At 42.0% G+C, this 13,036-nt stretch overlaps 1 protein-coding gene across 1 annotated transcript in view; it reads left to right on the top strand.

The window, feature by feature from the left end:
• The window catches only part of LOC144758619 (uncharacterized), a 159,907-nt gene that overhangs the window by 36,851 nt on the left and 110,020 nt on the right, over nucleotides 1–13,036 (top strand). The gene's annotated exons all lie outside the window — the stretch shown is intronic.

Below are 13,036 nucleotides of genomic sequence, written 5' to 3'. Positions count from 1 at the left end.
GTGAATGTGGAAGTAGTTTTAAGGAATCTTCAACATTAAGGAATAATCAGCGAATACACAATGTGGAAAAGCCATTCAAGTGCAGTGAGTGTGTGAAGTGCTTTAGTCAATTATCGGACCTACAAAGACATCAGCGAACACACACAGGTGAAAACCCCTACCACTGCAGTGAATGTGGAAGTAGATTTACTCGTTACTCAGCATTAAGGAATCATCAACATACACACACAGGGGAAAAACCATACCACTGCAGTAAATGTGGAAGTCGTTTTAGTGACCATTCAACATTAAGAAACCAGCAGCGAACACACTTGGGGGGGGGGGGGGAGTCATTCAAGTACACTGAATGTGCGAAGAGCTTTATTCGATTATCAATACTACGAAGACATCAGCAAACACATACAGGGGAGAAACCATACCATTGCAGTGGATTTGGAAGTAGTTGTGGAAAGGATTTTCAACTAACTACAGGGAATAGTGATAAAACCTATAAACCCAACACACTTGAATAAGTTTAACAAGCACAGACTGGAGAATATTTGTAGCTGGTTTTGGTGTTTGCCCATTTTGTACAACGACTGGTTCAATGATAGCTGCTAGAGAACAACGTCCAGAGGCACAAGAAGTCAAAATAGGAAAATGTGACCTGTAACTCTGAGAGTTAATGCTTGCAGTGCACAACGTTTACCTCCGAAGCCCTGACGCTGGAAAAATGATGCTCATTTTGATCATCACATGCATATGTAAAAGCACCCACCATAGTGGCACTTCCCCAGAGGTGTCCAATATCAAGCTGGACCCTTGGGATATTTGCTGGCTTACCACTAACTATGTAAATGATTCACAGTGAGATTAATTGTATATGAATATATTTTAGATGTTTCTTATTTACAGAGAATCACCCAGCCAACTCCTAACTGGTGAAAGGACAGAATCCGTGCATGATGGCGAAATTATTGATGGGAGAGAGAGCTGACAAAAAGTTTAGTTCTGAATAGGTTTCTGAAAGGTTGAGTGTTAGTTAAAGATTGAATCTTGAGCAGTAAAAAGTTCCAGCTCTTAGAGTCCAGAACTATTGACTCCCTGCTTTACATTTTTTTAACCTTGTCACTGGAAAATAAATCTGGATTCAGAAGTAAAGGAACTCAAAAGATACCGAATTTTGACACAAATGATAATGAGGTTTGTATTTACAAGCAAAAAGAAACTTGCGTTCTATAAACTCTGCCGGTGAATGAATGGACATAAAAAGTGCTGCCTCGTGAGAAAACAGTGAATTTTTGTGAGGCAGTTGGGACGTCTTCAGACCACAAATAAGATAGATCTTGTGTTGCTGGAGCTGCCAAATATAGTGTTCTTATAGCCCAGCCTTGTGTAGAGGAAGGATTTTACCGATATAATATGCACATCAGAAGAAAGGATACATCTTCAGTAGCCAAAGATAGTAGAAACTAAAGCTTTCCACCGAGGTCATTTTAACAAAGTGCTGAGTCCGGGACGTTCTTCCTGCTGCCGACAATTATCCCCACCACCGCAACCCATCCAATGAGAAACATCAACGAGACTGCTCTTCAGCACACCCATCCTATACATAACACACTACAGGGGTTTGCTCCAGAGTCAACCTCCCTTTACTTTCACGTTAACAGGAACAAGTTTTAAACTGAACAAATTCTATTTAGGAACCAGTGGTTTGTACAGCCATTAGTGGTTTAATACATTTGAAACCCAATAGTTTATTAATCTGTATTAATGATATATAACCAAACATCCAAACACTACCCATGTATGGACATCCAAGAGCCTTTAAAAACCATACTACAGAGGTGTGTACCAGGATCAAATTCAATTTACTTTAACGCTAACATGAACTAAATTATGATGCAGCAGGAACAATCATGAGACTATGAAATGTACACAATGATGACTAGATTTTAAATATTACTAACAAATGTATGTTTTGATTTGTAAAAAAAAACAAATTTTTTTTTTGAATTCATGGTATTTGATTGCTGATTGTATGGAAAGAGATGTTAAATGTGATTTCTTCCCTAAACTATAAAGATAGTTTGTGATGTCAGCAAGGAATCTAGTTTATTTGGCAATAGAGGGGTCAAATCTCGATAGCATGACTGCTTTCAGCAGGGAGTCTAGCACAAGTGGTATCAGAGGGGACTATTCTCCCCAGTGTGCCTTCTCTCAGAGTGAGAGGCAGTTCTTTGCTTGAGACGGTAACACCTCTGCATCTGTGTTAATGAAGAGAGAAGTGTTACCTGTAATACTGAGATCTGGGCTTCACTCCTGTGTTGGGAACTTAAGTCAGTAGTTTTTACCCAATAAATACCAGATTTATTTTGGAAAATGAAAAATGTGTGTATAGTGGCATTCCTCTTGTTAATAATCCATAAAAATGCTACAGAATGCTGAGTACTTGAAAGCATTCTCCCATAGGAGGGATTTAAGTATGCATTTGTCACATGCAAAATTGACTTACATTTTTATTTGAAGGTTCTTATATAGCGCTTCTTTATCTAATAATGCCTGATGGGTTTTCTCCGAGAGCCCCTTCTCCTTCGGAAGAAGTTTTTCATTGACAGACCCAATGTGATCTCCAATGGAAAGATGACAGTCTCTCCAACTCTAAACTGGGCTGGTGGGAGGACCGGTGGTTTGGCTGGTACAACGCTGTGTTGCATTTTTGATAGAGTGCTCTGTCTGCCACACCCTAAATCCTGCCTGTCTTTCTTTAGTGATTTTTCTATTTTGGGTTATATTTGAAGACTGTCCCCCTCATTTATAGTTTGACAATGTGTCCACGGTCTGCCAGAGGAGCAGGTGTACCTGAGGTTCTGACCTCACTTCAAGGAGAAGGGAACATTGATGGCTTCTTCTAACCAACCTCCAACATGCTCCTTTTTATTTTTATATTCCGTTAAAATACATTTTGCTATTGGATTATAAATGAGAACCACAGCCATGCTTTCTTTTTTTATTCATGCATTAGGTATCATGAGGGTCTCTCTATGATTCTTGGCCTCTTATTCGCCTGCTGCACAGTCCTTCTGGTATAACCTCTTCCAATAATTTATTCTTCATGAGTTCCTGTTGTTTCCTGAAAGAGCCTTATTTGTGCAGTTTCTCGTAATTTGTAAAAACTGTTATATGTGAAGATTCTCCTTAGAGACCTTGATTGGAAGCTTGCAGTATTGTGTCAGCTGTTGTGTAAAACCAACGTGACATTCTCCAAAGCTGCTTAGTTGCATCAAATGTTGTGTAAAATCAATGCGCCACCCTCCGAGGCTGTGCTGTTGAATTGAATGATATCTAAAAGTAGTGTGCAGCCCTCTTAGGCTGCATAGGGCTTGTGCAAAACCATTGTGTCTCCAAACACTTGCTGCTGACTGCGGTGCCTTAGTGTCCACGTTCTACCTGGAACTCTATCCGTTTGCTGCCAACTACAGCGTCTTAGTACCCACCTTCTACCTGGGATCTTCTGCTGTTTGGGCAATGTTAGATCTGTGCCCAAGCATGCCACTGAAATCTCGGACCTAGTATCTTCTGAGAATCCCGACATCCCATTTCTGACTGAAACCTTGCTCAACCCTAGCTCCACTCCCGCTATTGTGGTGACAGTTCTTCATGGCTCTCATATTCAAAGGCTGGATAGACAGTCTAAGGTGGGTGGAGGGATAGCCATTATCCATAAAGACATTATTAATGTATCGACACTTGAGCATTGTTGCAATGATAAGATAGATATGACGGTTTTCAGATTTATTTTTTAACCTCATTACAGCTGGAAAGGTGCCCTTGTATTTCAGCCCCCAGGTCCCCTTTTAGATTTCTCGCTTCAACTGATGGAATTAATTGCCTCTCATATTATCTCCACTAAACATTTTCTGTTACTAGGTGACTTCGGTGTACATAGTGAGAACACTTCTAATCAGGACGCCTATATGTTTCTCGCAAACTTGGCCACTTTAGGACTAGTAAAGATCAACAAGGGTCCTACACATCTAGCAGGACACACGTTAGATCTTATCCTGACCAACTCTCCAAACATCTTTTGTGGACAGATCACTCTTTAATTTACTTAGGGTACCCAGGGTCAACTCTGCCCCTTCCATGGCCCCTACAGTCTCCTTAGACAGTGGCATAACATAACACCTGACTCTTTTCTTGAACACATTCCCGGCAACTATTATCCTGGAATCAGGTAATATTGAGGAATGTTTGGCCAGCTACAACTCCATAGTAAAAACAACCAAAGACCAGCTGGCATCATTAAAACATTAATGACCGCTGGTGGAAAACCACCAGTATACCAGGTGCACTGCTAAGATGACAATGTCAAAAATTCAAACAATTTTAACAATAACGTTTTTACAGCAATATTCCAAGAAACTGATGCACACTTTCAATTAACTGTAATTTAGACTTTTATATAAGTTCTTAGTTTGAACGAAATCATGAATTGAAATGCATTATTAAGCAATGTGAATGCAGTCGAAAAGAACTTTATACATTATGTAATGAAGTCACAATACTCATAAACAATCAAATGTTGAAATAAACGTAAATGCTTGATCATGCCCTCATGCCCAATGCATTTCGGGAAGAATTCCCTTCTTCAGGGGCAGCTGTGGAAAAATACAAAGGAACATATAATGACACAAGGCCTACATTTCTATAAGGAAAAATCAAAATAAATGTACAATTTTGAAGCATCGCCAGAAAAGTCCAAGGGACAACCAAAGATGGGCCAGTAATGCCTGTATGTGATTTACTCGTAGCCAAATGTAGAAAATAGTGCTGAATTGTGGATTAGTGAAAAAGGCCAAATGTCCCAGATTAAAGAAAACCGAATAGGCAAAATGTGAGAAATGTCCCAAGCAAAGAAGACAACTACTAATTAAATGGACACTTACGCATTAAACATTACCATAAATCAGCCAGATGCCAACATGCAGCATGGTTCTCTCTAGATTTATGGAAGGAAAAATGTATTTGTAAAAACTTAGAAAGACGTTGGCGTCAACACCCATGATGTAATTGATAAAGAAAGGTATAAGACCTCTCTGGCTCAATATAATAAGAACGTAAAGAACGCACACAGAGCCCACATTGCGTTGCACTTTAACCAGGCATGGAACGCCCCTAAAGATTTATACCAAATCCTTAAATCCTTTACCAACCCAAAGGCCTGCAACAATGAAGCTGCACCATCTCAAGAACTCTGCGATATAATGGCTAATCATTTCGTAGAGAATCTAGCTCATTTATGATGAAATCACTAAAGACAAGAACCCTCTGAATGACAATGCATTCCACCATCTTCCATCCTTGACCAATGTGCATTCACTGGAAAGCTTTCCCCCTCTCCCAGTTGATACAGTTGGGACATTGCTGTACACAGTTAAATCAGGTTCCCCTTTGGATATTATTCCAGCCAACATTTCCTCGTTACTCTTTAAACCGTTGTCCCCATCTACCTGCTCAATCCTTAATCTTTCACTAAGAGAGGGCCAGTTACCCCTTGAATGGAAGGCTGCACAAATAGTTCCCATCCGAAAGAAAGCTAATGTTCCAATGGAGGATCCGTCCAACTATCGTCCGATTTCTCTTCTACCCCTTCTGAGTAAGTTATTGGAAAAGCATATTCATAAACATCTCTCTTTCTATGTCGAATCTACTGGATGCCTTGACTCCTCTCAGTCTGGTTTAGGCCACTGCACAGTATTGAGTCAAAACTGATTGCCGTCACTGACAATATAAGACATTCCCCTGACAATGGACAAGCAGTACTACCAGTGCTGCTGGATTTGCCAGCGGTTTTCGACACTGTTTCTCATCACATCCTACTCAGACTTAGAGAAATTGGAATCCAGGGACAAGCCCTTCAGTGGATTTTGTGCTTTCTCACTCCTCAGACTCAGACCATCAATCTTGACCATTTCCAATCACAGACCATGTAATCGACCAAAGGAGTTCCTGAGGGATCCTGCCATAGTCTCACTCTGGTCAACATTTATGCTGCTCCATTAGTTGGACTACTTAGAAAGCTGGGCTTCACACCAATCTCGTATGCTGATGACACCCAGCTTTTACTGTCATTTGACTAAAATTCCCAGAATACTCAGACTGCTTTCTCGGAAGGCATGATTGCCATCGCTAATGGATGAGAGTGGAGAGGTGCACCACTAAATTGTCTTTACAAAAGATGTAAGGGTACAAAGTTCCTTAGTATTTGAATTCCTTTATTTCAACAATGTCATAACTTAGGGTCCAGCCAATGTGTTGCCATCGCTACTTGGAGGAGGAATCATTTCCTACAGCTAAATGCTGGAAAAACTGAGATCATGCTATTCGGAGAAGCGCCTCTGCTCTGGTATCCAGAATGGTGGCCTTCGGAATTCGGCGATACGCCGGTCCCTAAGACTGTGGTCGAGAACCTAGGCATACGTCTGGACCAGAAACGCACAATGAAAGAGCAAGTTACAATCACCGTGGGCTCATGCTTTCATATATTAAGTCTCCTACACAGGGTATTTCCATTTCTCCCCCTAACTGTATGAAAAACACTCGTCCAGGCTCTGGTGATAAGACGCTTGAACTACTGTAAAGCTTTCCTGATTTCAGCAAGTGGGTCCTCCCTAAGTAGACTTCAGGCAGTCCAAAACAGCGCACTAGCCTGGTCTCAAACTCCCTTGGCAGAACAGCTTCTCTCTGTCTATTACAATGTTTGCACTTACTTCCAATAAGGAAGCTGGTCAGATTTAAGATATGCTGCATTGTGCACAGAGCACTAAACGGTAAAGGTCCTGGCTATCTAGCAGAAAAGCGTATCAGCCACCTAGATCTCTACGCTCATGAGACAAATCCTTGCTCCTTGTCCCGCAATTCAAAAAATCCTGCTTAGGTGGGAAAGCATTTTTCCACTTGGCCCTCTATTATTGGAATCAGCTCCCTATTCTTCTCCGGAAATGCCCAGAATACCTTCTATTTAGAAAGCTCCTTAAAACGGAGCTCTTTTGGGGGTGATTCGGGCACTTTATAAGCCAATAAAAAAAAAAAAAAAATAGAAATTGAGAACACGCAGGGCTGAGTATATCGGTTTTGCTTGCTGCTCGCAGTGGCGTAACAAAACTTGAGGGGGCCTCCCTACAAGGTACACACAGGGCCCCCCTCTGGACTCAACCAGGAGCTCTCATGCCAGGGTACTGTGCTGAGGGGGACCCCTGCAGCTCAGGCCCGCCCACACCAAAGGGTCTTGGGTGCGTTTGTTACCCTGCTGCTTCTTCTTGTAACATCCAATACTGTGCTATTGGTCTGTTCCCGGGCGCTGCTTGAAGATATCACCTTATTAGCTGCTTAATGTCTGTCTGTATAAGGTACATGCAGAAAAAGATTACATGCAAAATTACACTCTATGATCTCTTCAAAATGTGTGCTCTAAAGTTACGTTGTGATGTTGCAAATATTCCAAACACTGTCCCCCTCATACTCTTCATACTTTAGAAAGACAACCCATAGTGTACTAGTGCTCATTGTTTCAGTGTATGCATTTCAACACAGCAGAGCACCTTTCACTTTCTGACAAAATCAATGTGTTGTCTTATATAGTGACCGAGCACATTTAATTGCCACTGAGTAGAAGCTTATAACCGTTGCTCGCTAGTAGTACTCAGTTGACTTCTCTAGGTGAAATTGAACAATGTTTGGATCTTGGAACATGTTGTGAATGAATCACGTTGTAACAAGATGTATTACATCATGAGTATTCGAATGTAAAACATGTGTATGGGAGAAAGTGTAGCATAAAATCCTGCCTGTATCTCTTCGAATCTAGGAGTAAATTCAGCTGAAACCATAAGGTGTTATTAAAATGTTACAGATCACAATGACCAGTCACACTCAATTAAATGCTGTGGCTCTGTCACTATTGTGGCAAATATCTTAAGCTAGCTAGCGTCTTCATCTAAGTCTTATAGAAAGGTGAACACACTTAGATGGACCATCGTATACACCACACTCTATTGATAGGAAACCTGTGGTGAAGCATCCAGTAATTTGACTATTAAAAAATAAATTGGGATAAGTACACCTTCATTACTAAAATATCAAATGTTGTAATGTGATAACATAGTCTTTATTGTATTAAATGCCTGGCCTGAGAATCCCGATCTCTCTCTGATGGGTCTATTGAGTTTAATTGGCCATGATTTTGCGTTTCAGACAGCCATAATATGGATGTTTTGGCTAGGCAGTGTTCTCTTGGAAATCTGTTCTCAATTTACAGCTGCGCAAAACATTTTAACACCAGTGGATTATCCTGCCGTTCCGGAGCGACCAAATTTCTGTGTAGCTTGATGTCTTAAAGACTAGGAAGTTTAAACATCGGCTCTCTGAGTGCTTGATTCTCAAATCCATCTTTACTTTAGGAAACTCCATTGTCCTGTATCCTCTGCTACTCTTTCCAGATGGGTTACATGATCCATGAAACAATCTGGAATTGATTGAATCTGTTTCATGGGGTAATTCCTCTAGGGGTTCCATGGCTTTCTAAACGTGCGCAATAACAGAACATTCTTCTTCTTTTGTTTTTTTCTGTGTATATTTTTTTACTCCTCAACAAGCAGTCAGTGTTCCAAACTATCTTGAATGGAATAGTACGATATGGCAGTTTTTCCTCATTCATGTTCCTCATCTCATCAACTCTTTCAAATACTTCAGTAACCAAGCTGGTAACACCATACAGTTTAAAGGAAGGGAGTGTTCCTTTAGATCTGGCCTAACAGTGCAGTTCTCTCAACCTTTTTTTGTTTGTTATTTTTGTTTATTGAAATGCTTGCAACAAGTATACACAACACCCCAAGGCTGGGGTGCAGCAACATCATCCTCACATGTGTCCATACAAGCCAATTTTAGTTTTTAACATAGAAAATGCAAAAAAGAACTCAACCAATCCCCCCTTCCCCCCACCCACACACCTCTCCCGGCACTGAAATAGTTTTGCATCATACAATTGTCGGATCCAAAAGCCATGTGAACACACTTGAGTGATAGCACATAAAAGTTAGTTCCAAGTCCAATATATCCTGGCCAGACACATGAGGGAAGAGATCATGTAAATACGTAAGGCATGTTACACTTCAGGGTGGCTCAGAAAGTACACAGTCAGTGGAGCCCAAAAGTCTTTGGGTCGTGAGGCCTCAGGCAGCTCTTCCGCATACGCCTCCAGTTGTTCCCTACAATATATTAAGTCTCAGATCCATTTCTTCACAGTAGGCGTGGATTTTGCACCCCAGCATTGCGCCACAGCACGCTTATCCACACGGTCTATACAGCGATTACCCGCCTGTTGAAGGGCTTAAAATACTTCATGCTACCCAGCAGGCATGCTTCCGGTACACACTGCACACTCCACATCACATTATTTGAAAGCATATTCGCTACCTTGGCCCAGAACGCAGCTATCCCATTGCACTGCCATGGCAGGTGTAAAAAATTAGCGTCAGCTCGCCCGCACCGTACACAGTTAGCTGTGTCCCGCAGGCCGAATATGCGTAATTGCACTGGAGTATAATATAACTGGTGCAAAAATTCTAAATGAATGATGTGTAAATTATAGTTTGCCTTGAGGCGCCCAGTCAACTTGCAGCAGAATTTCCAGTGATCTAACGGTAACTCATACCCAAGCGTAGTGTTCCACTTAAGTTATGAAGGTTGGTCCCCTGAGCTGCCGAAATGCATTGCTGTGCTGCAATAGGGAGCTTCGGGGCATGTAGCTAATCTAGCTGTGCCCTCTTGGCAAGCGTCCGCCAGGCCCAAGCAGTGCACGGTACCAGATAAATTTCCGTCCTCTGGACTCCGTTCCCTCCAGAGAGTGTTGCCACCACTAGCGGCATTGGGAGTGCTGTGTCAGTCTCAATTGCTGTATGAGGCAAAAACCGCTGCGGAAAGAACCAATAATGGGCAAACTGCGCCTGCATGCAAAGATAATATAAGCGCATATCGGATGCCTCAAATCCTCCCTGGTCAAATGGCTGCACCAGAACATTCCAACTACATTGTGGCTTCTTACCCCCCCCATACAAATTACAGCAGGGCCAATTGCAGCGTCTTGAACGAAGAGATATTCAGTGTGGTAAATAAATAAATAATACCCTATTTTTGAATGTATAAATGAATAACAGATAGCTCAATAAATAAGAGTCAAGATTCGAGGTAGTAGGAGTTTCGCAGGTTTATTACAGCATAAAGGACAGGAACAGGACAACCTGCATAGGAATAGGATGGCAGGGCCCAGCAGCTGCCGGGGCTGGATCTGGGATGAGCGCGCTAGCATTTAATAACAATACACAAGCATATATAGTAAAACAGTTGCATTACAGTACATATGATAGGCGGAGCAGTGGGTGGAGCAAAAGGCGTGACGCGTAGCAGTCGCGAAAGATAAGGGTGAAAAGAGGTGTAACAGGGCGTATACATAGACATGTGATGCAAACGTAACAGAATATGTCATGAATGGGGCGGAAACCATGGAGGGGGCTACCTGAGGAGCCGGGACCTCTAACCTGATGGTGCGCGCAAGCTGGCAATGACGTATCACTAGGAGAAGCTGGGGGCTATGAACTCTGTGCTAGGAGCAGAGACTGAAGTCTGGAGAGTCAGGGCGACATGTACCTAAGCAGTATCTAGTATCTGATGTTTAGAGAACATGTTGATATAAACTAGAAGTCAGGAGGGGAAAGGCTAACAGACTCTAAGACTGGAGCATGCATTATTCTACATGTAGTGCGTGATGAAGAATACGAAATGACCATTAAATACAGTATTTCTCTTACATGGAGCCGGAAAGGCTAGACAATGACGGAAACTATTGATGCAGTTCAGTAGCTTAGGAATGCAGAGAAGGAGGACTGAACTGATAACTGAAACTATAACATACTCTTGGCAGACTCAGAGGCAGAGCCAGGCTGAACCGGGCACTGCGAGGCAGGAAGTAAGTGAAGGGTCGAGGATACAGGTGGGGGCTGTATCGCTCCTCAGCGAGGTTTCAGGAGACAGGAGCTGAATCTGGTGTCCAGGCCCTTTTGAGGCCTAGAAACAGGGACTTTACAATGAAATAACGTGCACACTGAGAGACGTGGCAACGTAACTTTACATAGGCCTGATATTCGTAGTATTCACGAGGACTGGAAACTGACATACTAGAGGTGGACACAACTATAATTGCGTCTTGAATCGAACATAGGGAATACATATGCATATTAATCATGCACACATAACATATGATGGATGACACGTAGGGACACAGAACATGGCAGAATTTACTTTTCCACATTCCCTCCTTGTCACTACGTTTCCATCAGGAAACATCAATATTCATGATACCATCTATCATTTCATACAGTATCATTTGCTCGTCTCGAATTATCCTGGAACGGGATTTAGAACGGGGTTTGGGATTAGGAATACAAGAGGTAGCACAAATGCCGCAAATCGCAGGGCCACATTGTATACAGAGACAGCAGCTGAATATGATCGCTACTGCAATACCTAGGAAGGACAATATTTTCCATCCCCATGCGGAAATTATATTCCAGAACCAACCGGACCATGTCCAGGTGCCTGGATCTTGGTGTATCAGATGGGCAATTTTATGGAGTCTGGTTATAGCTGAATAAACAGACGGCGCGTTATTTGGAATGAAAATGCAGCAACTAGATCCGATGACTCTACAGGCCCCGCCCCTATCGGCCAGTATGACGTCAAGGACGAGACGATTCTGTAAAACGACAAATCTCATAGCAGATTGCTCTTCGGTTAAGTTACCTAGAGCAGAGGCAGTCTCATTTACTACAGCTTCGAGGGTTCTTGTTAACCTACGGATCAGTTTACTATTCTGGATAGGTCCTATAAAGAAAAAGAAACCTCTGTTGAAATCTGTATACTGTTCTAGAGCAGTTTCAGTATAATCGACAATTGGGGACTCCCTTCTATGTCTAATGTGTACTAGATGTGTGTTTCTGTGATAATCAGATGGGGCTAGGAAAACAGGTGGCAGTAGGAAGGCAATGTAGCAGGTTCCCTCCCAATCGAGGGGCAGACGAACATATGCAGTTTGACCACAAATAAAATAAGAATGACGTGAAGCTTTGAAAATAGATTTCCCACTGTCACTATACTTGACAATAGTAGTACAGTCACTATGTCCTACATGTACGGAACCATTATTTCGGACACATAATTCACCTTTGATTGGCAGTACTGAAATAGCAGGTAAGTCTGGAGTAGTATCAGACTGAACATTCAGGACCATGAAATTCGAAGAATAGTTACCTAAATTATACACTTCATTTTCTAGATCTAAACCTGTTCTGTGGGGGAGACCTTGCTTGTCTGGGAAACATGTACTGTTAAGAAAAGACATATCTGTTGAGGATGACGTTAACGTGGACCATGCTCCACACGAACCATTATGTGAAAATGGATAAGGAAAAAGTGGCAGAACTCCCTTCGGTGTCTGGAAAGGGGGGAGTCGACCACACACCCAACAATTAGTGGCATTGCTGGTCTGGTGTGAGTAATGTAACATGCGGATAAAGGAATTATTTCGCATAGCGAGGCGGTAAGAGAGTTCATGGGGAGGTAGGTCACTAAACATGTGCTCTACAGTAGCATTAGAAGACATATTTACATGAGGAACTGGAAGATACAGGTAAAATGCATAACTGGTGCAGGAAATCATAATGCTGAGAAATAATATGAAACTTAGAAAAACGATACATCGGATTGAGTTGTGACTGACTCTCTCACTATGGGGGTCTATTTTATACATGTCAGAAACAGTCTAACCGTTTCACCTAGGGGAGGACTTAGACAATCAAACTGACTGACTTATTTTACTAGACCGGAGTTTTAACTTATACTCCTGTTGCGGAGTTTTCTCTAACAGGGGGGGTGTAGTAACATTGTCTTTTGCGGGACAGTCCTTAAAAATGGTGCTTTGGCAATCCTTCAAATCCTGGGA

Source organism: Lissotriton helveticus, chromosome 1_1 (genome assembly GCF_964261635.1).
Source record: "Lissotriton helveticus chromosome 1_1, aLisHel1.1, whole genome shotgun sequence".
In the NCBI taxonomy this organism is placed as follows: domain Eukaryota; kingdom Metazoa; phylum Chordata; class Amphibia; order Caudata; family Salamandridae; genus Lissotriton; species Lissotriton helveticus.
This window is presented reverse-complemented; position numbering and strand designations above follow the sequence as displayed.